The sequence below is a fragment of the Narcine bancroftii genome, chromosome 3 (genome assembly GCF_036971445.1).
Source record: "Narcine bancroftii isolate sNarBan1 chromosome 3, sNarBan1.hap1, whole genome shotgun sequence".
Classification (NCBI taxonomy): Eukaryota; Metazoa; Chordata; class Chondrichthyes; order Torpediniformes; family Narcinidae; genus Narcine; species Narcine bancroftii.
Window position 1 is genome coordinate 61498009 of NC_091471.1, and position 14036 is coordinate 61512044.

Below are 14036 nucleotides of genomic sequence, written 5' to 3' on the forward strand. Positions count from 1 at the left end.
CATATGGTTGAGTGCAATGCATCTGGCACAATCTAGAAATGAGAGGAGATTAACCATTTCCTTGGATGAAGAGAAGGCTTTTGATAGACTGGAGTGGGAATTTTTATTTAAGGTACTGGAGAAGGCAGGGTTGGGACCAACTTTTCAAAATTGGATCAAGATGCTATACCATGTGCCCAAGGTGAAAGTTGTAACCAATGGGCGGGTCTCTTCAGCCTTCTCACTTACCAGATCTAGTAGGCAAGGGTGTCCGCTGTCACCTGCTCTCTGTGCTGGCAATGGAACCTCTGGCGGAGGCTGTTCATCAGGATCCAGACATTAAAGGATATAGAGTGGGCCAGGAGGAGCACAAAATTAACTTATTTGCTGATGACGTACTGATATATCTGATGGACCCTGTGACTTCTCTGCCTCGACTGCACATGGTACTGGAGGACTATGAGAAACTTTCTGGGTACAAGATCAATTGGGAAAAGAGCGAGGTGATGCCACAGAAGGGATCAAATAACTAGAAGTTAATATTGATGGTAGCATAAATAATCTATACAAGTTAAACTATGCCCCCTAGCTGGAGAGAGTCGAAGAGGACCTAAAGAGGTGAATGTCCTTGCCCCTAACATTGGTGGGCAGGGTCAACTGCATCAAAATGAATGTGTTGCCAAGATTCCATTATCTTTTTCAAACATTGCCACTGCTCTGGGGTTTCTTTAAACAGCTACTACATAAGGTTAGAAGGTTTCTCTAGAGTGATAGGTGGCAAGAGTCTCTATGGGAAAATTATCATGGGACTTCAAAAAATATTATTGGACAGCTCAGTTGTGATACATCAACTCTCTCTTTCAGGGAGGAGGTGTACCATCCTGGGCACAAATTAATCTGCACTTGGTGCACAAGAAGATAGCAGAGGATTTCATTTACAAATAACCATATAACAGTTTATGGCATGGAAACAGGCCATCTCGGCCCTACAATGTGATGCCAAATTGATGTCAGGGAAGAAGGGCAGCAACAAATGATTAGTATTTGGACCAAAATTAATGAGTATCTGAATACTAAAGTGGAGCTTTCACCAAAAATGCCCCTGACTCCTAATAAATTAATACCATTAATGGTAGGTAACAAGATCCTGGACATCTGGCACTGTAATGGCATCAGGTGCATAGAGGACTGTTATGAGCAGGGGAAATTAATGTCGTTTGAGCAGCTAAAAAATAAATATGCTTTTCCAAACCAGACATTCCTCTGCCATCTTTATATAAGTTCTTTTCTACGGGATGTATTAGGTCCAAGTATGGCCCTACCTCGATGCAGTAACATTGATTCAAAGGGAAAGCAGTAAGAAATTTATTTTGGCAATGTATTGCTTGTTCCAGTCGGAGGGACAAAAACTGCGCCTTCATAGATCGAGAGAAAAATGGGAGTCAGACTTGGGCATTGCAATTGATGAGAGATGCTGGTCTGACTTGTGCCGGGAAAGCATTACCACGGTCATCAATGCAAGGTACAGGCTTGTTCAGTATAACTTTTTACACCAGCTGTACCTAACACCACACAAAATAAACAAGTCAAAACCAGAACTCTTGGACCAATGCTTCAGATGTGACATTGTGACCAGGACATTTGTGCATGCAACCTGGTCATGTATCAAGATGAGGCCCTTTTTGGTAGATCTAGGCCAAGTCCTGGAGAAGATTATAAGCAAGCAATTCCCACAGGACCCAGAGTTGTTCCTGCTGGGAAACATAATGGACATAAGGCTTACAGTGAAGCTGTCCAAATTTCAAATCCAATTTGTGTTAATCGCATTGACAGTGGCCAGGACGTGAATTGTGGCAACTTGGAAATCCGACTTTAGTCTTAGTATCGAACAATGGAACAAGGAAATGCAAAGCTGCGTTCCCCTGGAGAAAATAACATAACCTGTGCCGTTTGTGATTCTGCCAACAACCATCTGATGCAGCTTGATCTATTGAATTCTGCCAGCGACTTCAGTTTTTCCACCACATTCCAGCTTCTCCAGTCTTGAGTTTCCGCCAACACTAATTTGTGTTGTATGCAAATATTGATTGACATGTTCATCAATATTATAACAGTGACTTCAATTGTAGTTTATTCACTGAACATTGCCAAGATCAGTCCATTAGTGGTGACCCTGGCTTTAGGTCCATGATAGAGTTTTAATCCAGTTAATAAACAGTTGGTCAAACCCAAGCTTGGCCAAGACTCTAAGCAAATATGGCCATTCCAGCCTGACAAATGCTTTCTCAACATCCAGAGCCACAGTGACACTCAGTTTAGCCTTAGACTTTGCATAATGAATACTATTAAAGAGCCTACAAAGATTGTTGACTTATCGGCATTCCAAAATAAAGCCACTCTGGTCTGGATTTATTAATATTGGCAGGTATTGGCCAAACCTGTCAGCCAGGGCCTTAGAAATCAATTTATAATCTGAATTAAGTAGTTAAATGAGCTGAAATGAAGAGCATTTTAATGGGCCTCTTTTTTCATATGAATCACAATAATTATGGCAGTAGAAAATGATTCATGGAGAGTTTGGGTTTTAGACGCTAAATCAATTACATCCATGATGAGGGATATATGTAAATCCTTAAATTCTCTATAAAATTCTGGAAGGAAACTGTCCTCTCTGGTGATTTATAGGCCTGCAGTGAACCTAATGCTTTTTCAATTTATTTTTGGATAAAGGTGAGATCCAAATTTGCGTGATCTTGGTCAAGTTTGGGCAGTTCAACAGGTCATCGATCTTAGTCAGGTCTTCTGTGGATTCTGATTTATATAAATTTGTATAGAAATGTTTAAATGTGTTATTGATTTCTGTTGGATTATATGAGACTGAGCTCACTTTAGTCTGAATTGAATTAATTGTTCTCGAACTTTCCTCTGCTTCCAATTGCCAGGACAAGACTTTATGTGCTTTCTCTCCCAGTTTATCATATCTTTGTTTATTTCTTAGAATTTTTTTCAATTTTATGTGTGTGGTGTATTATATTTGAGTTTTTTGTTTACAAGTACTTTATATACTTCCTTGGAGCCAGCCTGTTGGAAATCCTTTTCCAATTTCAGAATTTCTGTTTCCAGTCCTTTTGTGTCTGCCATGTATTTCTTATTATTACCTTTTGTATATGAGATCATCTGTCCCCTAAGGTTGTAACATTCGTGCTACGCGAGTGTGGAGAAGAACGAAATGCACACCAAAGCCTTGAAGTTAAAACTGATTTATTGTGCTTGTTGTCGCATTGATATGGGCCCCAGGTGCTAACGTCAGGGCCCAACATCATCGGAGCACCAGCCTAGGATTGGCTGGCATTCCCGCCACAGTTCCCCGTCTTCCCACCGTGCGGGACGTCATCTGGTGTTACCTCCCAGGTCAACGCGGTTGCCACATTCGTCAGCCATTTTGTGGGCTAGTCCACATCTCCGTGTGCGGACCGCTACATGACCCCCCCAGAACCGGCAATCAAACTGTTGCCCGCTGAATTGGGCGGTCTGCTCTTGCATCACGGGGGAGGAGTGGGAGTGGGAGTCCAGGTATGCCGGTTTCAGGCAGTCGATGGTAAAAGTCTCCTCCTTATGACCGACGTCGAGGACGAAAATGGAGCAGTTGTCCCTGATGGCCCTGTAAAGCTCCTTATAGGGTTGTTGTAGTGGCAGCCGGTGTGCACCCCTTTACGCAAACACACATTGACAAGTCTTTTAAGTCCCTGTGGATGTTATGTTTGGACTGGCTATGTGGTGGGGGTTGCCACGGGACCAGGGACCTCAGTTTTTGCCACAAGTTCTCTAGGGTGGCTGCAGGATCTTCTTGGTGTTTGTGGGGGCCTGGAACTCCCCTGGAATGATTAAGGGTGCACCATAGACCATCTCCACCACCAAGGCATTGAAGTCTTCCTTCGGCACAATGCGAATCCCCAGCAAGACCCAAGATAGTTCGTCCACCCAGTTGGGACCCTTGAGCCAGGCCATTAAGGCTGCCTTGAGCGCTCCACCAACCCATTGGCCTGAGGGTGATATTCTGTAGAATGGTGGAGCTGAGTCCCCAGGAGGTTAGCTAGCTCTGCCCAGAGCCCAGAGGTAAACTGTGACCCCTGTCTGAGGTTAGGTGCTCTGGGACTCCGAACCTGGACACCCATGTGTCAATGAGTGCCCTGGTGCAGGTTTCTGTGGTGGTATCAGCTAGTGGGACCGCCTCATGCTTGTGGAGCGGTCAACCATGATCAGCAGCATCTCGTCTCACGGGAAACTGATAGTGGCTCCAATATGTCCATGGCTGAAACAGCTTCACACTGGATCAAAGGTCTGTGTGGGTGCCCTTGTGTGAGTCTGCACTTCTGAGGATTGACAGTTGTTGCAGGTTTTGGCCCACTGGCTGACCTGCTAACGGAGGCTGTGCCAGACAAACCTGCTAGCCACCTTCTTGACTATAGCCCAGATTGCAGGGTGCGCCAGGTTGTGGATGCCGTCGAAAACCTGGTTCCTCCATGCAGCTGGGACAATGGGGCGAGGGTTGCCGGTGGAGACGTCTCACAGCAGTGTAAGGTCACCTGGGCCGATGGGGATATCTTCCACCCTAAGACCGGAGACAGCTGTCCTATATGCAGGGATCTCAGGGTCTTGCTGCTGCACTTTTGCAAGGGCTTCGTAGTCAACTTGATTGCGGGGCGTGACAAAGCATTGGCAACCACATTGCTTTTCCCCGCATTATGCTGTATGTCTGTGATAAATTTGGAAACGTAGGACAAATATCTCTGTTGTTGGGCCGTCCACAGGTCCGATACCTTATGGAAGGCGAAGGTCAGCAGCTTGTGAATGGTGAAGACTTTGAATTCAACCTTTGACCTTCCAAAAAGTAATGGAAATGTCTTACCGCCAAGTACAGTGCCAATAGCTCTCAGACACAAGCACTGTATTTGAGCCCTGGGGGCGGGGTAGAGGTGCCTGCTGAAAAGGGCCAGGGGTTGCCACTGGCCTTCAATGAACTGTTCCAGTGTGTCTCCTACCGTTGTGCTGGAGGTGTTGACTGTCAGAGCAGTAGGAGCCTCCGGTTGGGGGTGGACCAGGAGGGTGGCGTTGGCCAAAGCATCTTTGGAATTCTGGAACACCCTCAAAGGCTCATCGTCCCAGGTAATGTCTTTTGGCTTGCCCATCATCAGCGCCAAGGTGGAGGGGCGCATGATGCAGACCACTGCCGGTATGAATTTGTGATAAAAATTTATAATACTGATGAATTCCTCTACCCCTTTAACTGTGCATGGCTTGGCAAAGTGCTGGACCGCCTCGACCTTTTCGGGGAGTGATGTTGTCCCGTGCTTGTTAATGTTGTGCCCCAGTAAATCAATATTGTCCAGGCCAAATTAGCACTTTGTGGGGCTAATTGTAAACCCAAACTTACTCAACTGGGTGCACAGTTGCCTCAGGTGGACGGCATAGCCTTTGCAGCTGCGACTAACGATGAGGATATCATCCAAAGAGATGAACGCAAATGGGACGTCCCGGCCCATTGTGTCCATCAGACTGGAAAGTTTGTGCCACATTTTTCAGACCGATAAGCATGAGAAGGAATTCAAACAAACCAAAGGGGGTTATAATTGCAGTCTTGGGGTCATCCTGGGGGTGAACTGGGATTTGGTGGTACCCCTGGATGAGGTCCATGCCCCATGCAAGTTGGCTGCGAAGTCTTGGATGTGGGACACGGGATATCTGTCGGGCGTGGTGGCCTCATTTAGGCAGCAGTAGTCACCACGTAGAGGGAAGAGGCCCAGGGACTGTCAGAGCGCTCCACAATCCCTATCTCCTCTATTTTCTTAAACTCCTCCTTCATTAGGCTGAGCTTTTTGGGAGGGTTCTGGTTTGCCATGGCATAGACCGGGAGGCCCTCGGTCAGAATATGGTGCTTTTTCCCCATGCTTTGGCTCAGCCACGGAGAACTGTGGCACCACTATTGAGGGGAACTCTGCCAGGATGTGGGCGAATTCATTGCCTGAAAGCATTATAGAGTCAAGATGGGGGGGGGGGGGGGGGCGGGTAGCTTCGCTTCCCCCCTGAGGTAGAATCTGAAAAGTTCTGGCATGCACCAAGCACCATCTCTTGAGGTTGACAAGCATGTAGTGGGCACGAAGGAAGTCAGCCCACCGAGGAGCAGTTGAACCATCGCCACGAGGGAGAAGGTCCATGTAAAGCGGCTATTGCCAAACTGAAGGGGGATGGTGTGGGTATCAAAGATTTGGATGGAGGAGTTGTCACCTGGCCTCAGTGCTGGGCCCTGCTTGGCATTGTAGGTGTCAAGGCATGCAGGGGATAGGATGCTTATCTCGGTGCCAGTGTCAACCAGGAAACGCCTGCCCAACAAGGAATCCCAAACATAAAAGAGGCTATCAGGTGGGCTAACTGCCACAGCCATCAATAACAGTTGGCCAGGTGATTTTTCAGAAACCTGCAGGGTGGGCAACATTGAAAGGCCTCTGCACCCCATCGCTGATGATAGTAGCTGAATTGTCCTGGGGTATTAACTTGCCTCTCCGCTGATCTTGGTCTTGTAGGCAGCTGTTCATGGGGCTTGCTATTGTGGAATACGACGGCACTGGTATCCTTCTTTGCTCTTCAGAGCATGTCAACCAGGGCCACAACCCTCCAAGGGTCGCTTAAGTTCTCGTCCATGAGCAAAAGTCAGGTATTTTTGGGCAGTTGCTCCAGAAGGATCTGCTCAAAGAGCAGGCAAGGCTTGTGGCCCTCGGTTAGAGCAAGCATCTTGCTCATTAGGGCAGACAGGGCTCTGAACCCAATCCATCCATATGCAGCAATCAGGCAGCACACTCATGCTGGAAGAGCCCAAAAGTGCAGGTTAACAGCTCTTTGTGGGCCACATATTTGCCTTGTTCTGGAAGCTGCTATAAGAAGTCTACAACCCTTGCCTCTGTGTCTTGATCAAGAGCACTCACAATGTAGAAGCAGCAATGTGTCGAAGCTGGAACTGAGCTTGGCCTGCTCGAACCACACATGCTGCAACACCCAAAACGTTGGGTGCCTGAGAGAGACTGCATGGATGGTCTGGCTCTGCCTGGTCCTTCATCTTTGGGTTTATTTGCCAGTTGGATCTGTCGAGGTCACCAATGTAGCATTGGGGCTACGTGAGCATGGAGAAGAACAAAACGTACACCAAAGCCTTGAAATCGAGACTGGTTTATTGCACTGGCCATCATGTTTATATGGGCCCCAGGCCTGACATCAGGGCCCTACATCATCGGAGCACCAAACTGGGATTGGCTAGCATCCCTGCCACAGTTTCCCATCTTCCCATGCGGGAGGTCACCTGGGACGACAGTTGGTGTTACCCCCAGGTCCACGCAGACGTCTCATTCGTGGGCCAGTCTGCATCTCCATGTGCGACTGTTACAAAGTAGACTTTTAACATTTCCCATAAAATAAAATAAAACTATTGAAAGCAGAGAGACAGTTTATCTCACAGAAAAAGTTTATGTTGTCTCTAATAAACTTGCAAAATTCTAGTTTTTGAAGTAGGGTAGGATTCGGACACCATTTGTATGAGTTAGTTGTTTTTTTCTGACATCAAAATAAAGAGGTGAATGATTTGATAGGTTCAAGTTTTCAGACTCTCATGTTTATGAATTAACTATGTTGATAACAAAAAGACGTTGATTCTAATGTGGGAATCATTGGTGGGGGTGATAAAAGGAGTAGTCTCCAGTTCGAGGGTATGTTTGCCTCCATATATCTGTCAAATTTAAATCTTCCATGAAAGCCAACGAAGTCTTGGCTGCTTTTATTTTAGCTACTGTCTGCATTGACTTATCCAGGACAGAATCCAAACAGAAATTGAAGTCGCCCCCATGAGTATATTTTGTCATCCCCTGAAACCTTAAGGAAGATATCTTGAATATAGGATTCATCATTGTAATTAGGTGTGTATAAGTTTAAAAGTGCCCAAGAATCTGAATAAAGCTGACAATTAACTAATACACATCAGCCTGACAGCTCCAATCATTACTGGCATGCTTTTGTTTATCAGGATGGCTACCCCCCCCCCCCCGGCTTTGGAATTAAAAGATGATTATGATATTACATGTCCTACCTATTCTCTCCTTAGTTTCTTACATTCCTGTGCAGTAAGGTATGTTCTTGTATAAAGGCAATATCAGTTTCCATTTTTTTTTTCCAGGTGTGCCAGGGCTCCTTTGGTAACTCCCAAAAAAAAAATGGGAGTGAGATAACTCACACATAGCATATGACTTTCAGGAAATAGTGCCTATTCAGTTCTCTCCCCCAACTCTCACTTCATCTTAAACTAACATCATCATTATTTAATATTCCTTTTTTTTTTTGAAAAAAGAACAACTCTTCTTTTAATCAACTCCAACTGCCGAGTCACCATTGCAACCATTCCTTCTTGGAGCATGGCTCTTTTCTTCCATCTCTTGTCTCCTTAGAGATCGCGGCAGACTACGTCTCTGTTGAAACTGAGTAATTGGCGGCTCTTGAGCAAATGCTATAGCTTCCTTTGGAGAATCAAAGAACTTTGGTTGGTAACCATCTTGAAAAACCTTCAAAACAGCTGGATATCTAAAGGTTGCCTTATAACCTTCCTTCCACAACAACTCTTTAGCAGAGTTGAATTCCCGTTGTTGGAACATAACTTCTTGACTCAAATCCACATAGAAGAAAACTCAATTATTTTGAATCATCAAGGGTGATTTTCTCTGTTGTGCATTTCTAATAGCCACTCGTAAAATTATTTCTCTTTCGTAATAATTCAAGCAACGAAGCAAAACAGGTCTTGGACTTTGACCTGAAATAGGTCTTCTACACAAGGCTCTGTGAGCACGTTCCAGTATTATACCTTCCGGGAAATGTTCTTGACCCAGCACCTGCAGAATCCATTCAGTAAAATATTTTCTTGGGTCTGGTCCCTCCATTCCTTCCGGCAAACCAATAATCTTTATATTGTTCCGTCTGGATTGGTTTTCCAAATAATCAATCTTTTTCACCAAATTTTTATTTTGAGTTTGTAAGTCTTCGACCATTTTGGTCATATCTGAAACGTGATCTCGTATTTAGTCTATATCTTCTTCACACGAATTAAATTTATCTCTCACTTCAAGCTTAAAGCTCCAAACTCAGCCATCTGTTGAGAATTTATTTCCATCAGAGTATTGAACCTAATACCAAGTTCAGTCATAATCTTAGATAATCCCTGCATTGTATAAGATAATTTAGATTCAAGATTCACAGGAATCTTTTCAATTGGAAGAGATTCTGGCTCAACAGATTTCTGCTTCTTCTGCATAACCAAAGGGTTTTCTGTTGATTCCTTCATTCTGGTTGCCTTCCTTGTAGTATAGCTGTGTGTGGAAACCCCAGCCACAGCCTTTCCAGCAATGACTGGAGGACGCTGGCTGGGATTTTCCCCAGTCCATAATGTATTAATTTATCCCAGTACATCAAGTTGTATAGGTTCTTTTATCTCAAAAGGTGCAGTTTGCAGTGCCATCGCTACAGTTGACAAATGCCTTTCCCCAGCCGGTATTTCAACTGATGTTACTACAAGTGGTTCATTCATAACATTGCCATCAGATGCTACTGCACATGTGCGAACCTGAGTAACTCTTTGTTCTAAAGGCTGTTTGGCGCCCTCTTTAGAGGGCTCTACCGATGTAACATTGATCTCTACATCCGAAAGCTGTACCTCTCTCCTGGGATCCATTTCAGGCTGAGTCCCGGTGTCTTTCCTGTAGGTAGGCTCCAAAACTTGAACTTTTGGAAAATGTAGTTTTTTGATGATCTGTTGTCGTTTTTTTTTGCTCTTTTCCACCAATTGTACCATCATAAGTTAAATTAACAGCACTGAAGTTATCTAAACTTTTAAAGAATTTTAACGGGCATTTCTAGACAAAACAATAAGATAGAGTCAGGAGAGGACTGGAAGGCACGTCTGATCCTTACGCCATCTTGCCACGCCCCCTGCATTTTACTTCTACCAATAAGTTGTGGGAACATAAAAAATCCACACCCAAAATGGGTTGAGCGACAAAATCGAGGACACAATTCCAATGGAACGTGGTTCCACCTATTCAGATTGCAACTCATCTAGTGCTGAAACTTGGAATGGCAGTTCCATTCACCGCTCGCAGGGTCAAGTGGCTTTTTTTTTAATAAACGCATCCTTTCAAAATAGTTTGGTGGGAGCAAACTAAGTTCAGCACCTGTGTCTACAAGGAATTTGCGTTTACGCGCATCGTCCTGAAGATACAATAGACCTGTATGTTCGCCAGCTGCCTCGGCAGCTGGCTCTCTCATTTCCCGAATTCTTTTAGTAGTAGGTACATGGCTGGACACACTTATGGGGATTTTTTTCCCAGCGGCAATGGTAGAAACACCACTCTCAATGTACATCAGCACATTCCTCTTTCTTGGATTGGACTGCAGATACAGGAGGCTGGTAGGATGCAGGAGATGCTTCTGCTACAAAAACTGGATATATTCGAGCCAAGTCATGGGGATGGTGGAAATCCATGTTACCAATGGGTATGGCAACATGAGCTGGAAGTTTTGACAGAAGGTTTTGAAAAGCAGACAATGGGAAGGACCATCTGACAATGCCAGCATCTCATTCATCAGGTCTGATGGATTCTTGCCTTCCATGTTCAAAAGACGCATACCACACTTATGCCTAGCAAGTTCCAATGTGTCAAGAAGAAACTGACAGAACCTGGTGTACTGATCTTCTGCCAGAGGATGAGCAATAAATTTGCTTACTTGCGATGCAGTGGCCGCATCCAATGACCTCACTACATGCCAAAATTTTGTCTTCCGCCATTATGCCCCAAAGAAGAAACTGGGTTTCAGTTTGAAGAAACCAAATTCAAGGCTGATGTGTCCAGAAAGGAGGCAAATGAAGCCCAACTGCATTAACTGTCATGGTGGTGGCAATTGTTGCTGCTGTTGGAATGTCCTCCTTTTCCATAATAATTCAAATTAATTGAATCTTAACTTCTGGGTCACCAATTTGTAGCGGCTACTACAGTAGATGCTACTAAATAACGGCAAACACACACAAAGGTAGTCAACTCAAGACTGGTTTATTGCAGACCACTGAAGAGGTACTGGGCTTCCCCTCCAGGAAAAACAAAGACTGGTTCGACGAAAGCAACCAGGAAATCCAGGAACTGCTGGCAAAGAAGCGATCTCCCCACCAGGCTCACCTTGCAAAGCCATCCTGGCCAGAGAAGAAACGAGCCTTCCGTCTCACATGCAGCCATCTTCAGCGCAAACTCCGGGAGATCCAAAATGAGTGGTGGACTAGCCTCGCCAAACGAACCCAGCGCAGCACGGACATTGGCGACTTCAGGGGTTTTTATGAGGCTCTAAAGGCTGTGTACGGCCGCTCACCAAGTCCAAAGCCCGCTGCGCAGCTCAGACGGCAAAGTCCTCAGCGACAAGATCTCCATCCTCAACTGATGGTCAGAACACTTCCAATCTCTTTTCAGTGCCAACCGCTCATTCCAAGAATCTACCCTGCTCCAGCTCCCTCAACAGCCCCCAAGGCTAGAGCTGGATGAGGTCCTCACCCGGGAAGAGACATACAAGGCAATTGAACAACTGAAAAGTAGCAAAGCAGCAAGTATGGATGGAATTTCCCCCCAGAGGTCTGGAAGGCTGGTGGCAAAACTCTGCATGCAAAACTGCATGAGATTTTCAAGCTCTGCTGGGACCAAGGAAAGCTGCCTCAAGACCTTCGGGATGCCATCATCATCACCCTGTACAAAAACAAAGGCGAGAAATCAGACTGCTCAAACTACAGGGGAATCACGCAGGCAAAATCTTCGCTAGGATTCTCCCAAATAGAATAATACCTAGTGTCACTGAAAATGTTCTCCCAGAATCACAGTGCAGCTTTCGCGCAAACAGAGGAACTACTGACATGGTATTTGCCCTCAGACAGCTCCAAGAAAAGTGCAGAGAACAAAACAAAGGACTCTACATCACCTTTGTTGACCTCACCAAAGCCTTCAACACCATGAGTAGGAAAGGGCTTTGGCAAATACTAGAGCGCGTCGGGTGCCCCCCAAAGTTCCTCAGCATGGTTATCCAACTGCATGAAAACCAACAAAGTCAGGTCAGATACAGTAATGAGCTCTCTGAACCCTTCTCCATTAACAATGGTGTGAAGCAAGGCTGCATTCTCACACCAACCCTCTTTTCAATCTTCTTCAGCATGATGCTGAAACAAGCCATGAAAGACCTCAACAATGAAGACGCTGTTTACATCCAGTACTGCACGGATGGCAGTCTCTTCAATCTGAGGCACCTGCAAGCTCACACTAAGACACTTGTCCGTGAACTACTCTTTGCAGACGATGCCGCTTTAGTTGCCCATTCAGAGCCAGCTCTTCAGCGCTTGACGTCCTGCTTTGCGGAAACTGCCAAAATGTTTGGCCTGGAAGTCAGCCTGAAGAAAACCGAGGTCCTCCATCAGCCAGCTCCCCACCATGACTACCAGCCCCCCAACATCTCCATCGGGCACACAAAACTCAAAACGGTCAACCAGTTTACCTATCTCGGCTGCACCATTTCATCGGATGCAAGGATCGACAACGAGATAGACAACAGACTGACAAAGGCAAATAGCGCCTTTAGAAGACTACACAAAAGAGTCTGGAAAAACAACCAACTGAAAAACCTCACAAAGATTAGCATATACAGAGCCATTGTCATACCCACACTTCTGTTCGGCTCCGAATCATGGTTCCTCTACCAGCATCACCTACAGCTCATAGAACACTTCCACCAGCATTGTCTCCACTCCATCCTCAACATTTATTAGAGCAACTTCATCACCAACATCGAAGTACTTGAGATGACAGAGACCAACAGCATCAAATCCACACTGCTGAAGATCCAACTGCGCTGGGTAGGTCACATCTTCAGAATGGAGGACCATCACTTTCTAAGATCATGTTATATGGCAAGCTCTCCACTGGCCACCAAGACCCAGGTACAAGGACTGCCTAAAGAAATCTCTTGGTGCCTGCCACATTGACCACCGCCAGTGGGCTGATATCACCTCAAACCGTGCATCTTGGCACCTCTCAGTTTGGCGGGCAGCAACCTCCTTTGAAGAAGACCACAGAACCCACCTCACTGACAAAAGACAAAGGAGGCAACACCCAACCCCAACCAACCAACCAATTTTCCCTTGCAACCGCTGCAACCATGTCTGCTTGTCCTACATCAGACTTGTCAGCCACAACCAAGCCTGCAGCTGTTATGGCCATTGCCCCACCATTAATCTTCATCTGCCAAGCCAAAGACACAGACCTTTTATTCCCTGCCTGTTAATGAGCTCATTAGTGAACAGCTGCCTGTTAATGAGCTCATTAGTGAAGAGCTGCTGGTCCACAGGACCAGCAGGTTAAAGCTATAAGCCATTAGTGCCCCACCCCTTTAGGCAGGGGCTTCATCTGATCCACTTGCTGTACTTTGGCGCCGAGCACTGCTAACCCGCGATGTGTCGGGTAAGTCTGTGAACTGACGGTAGTTTGCAATACCGCGCTGTGCGCCCGCTACATCTCTGTGATTAGTACGGGATTGCTTAAGAAGGTATGTGAGTAGGAAGGGAAGGTTGTGAATCACTACTCTAGACCTAATTGTTACTGAAATAATAATGCTTGAGAAAAATTGTCATTGGCCCATTTTCTTTGGAGTTCTGAAACCGTGCACATAACAAATCAATTAGATACAATTAAAACAGTGGTTTTCAAACTTTTTCTTTCTATCAACATATCATCTTTTCAATATCTGATCCAAGTGGGAGTAATGCACTGAATGTCAGCCTCGATACCAAACATATGTCTCTGCAGTGGATCCTGTCTCCACTCATTGATAGGAATGTTGATACTGAACTAAAATTTTAACTAAATTATTATGTTTTTGAGTGAAATTTGCTCTCAGCAGATGAAGAGGCCCCAGCAATCATTGAAAATGTTTTGTAAGAATGAGGA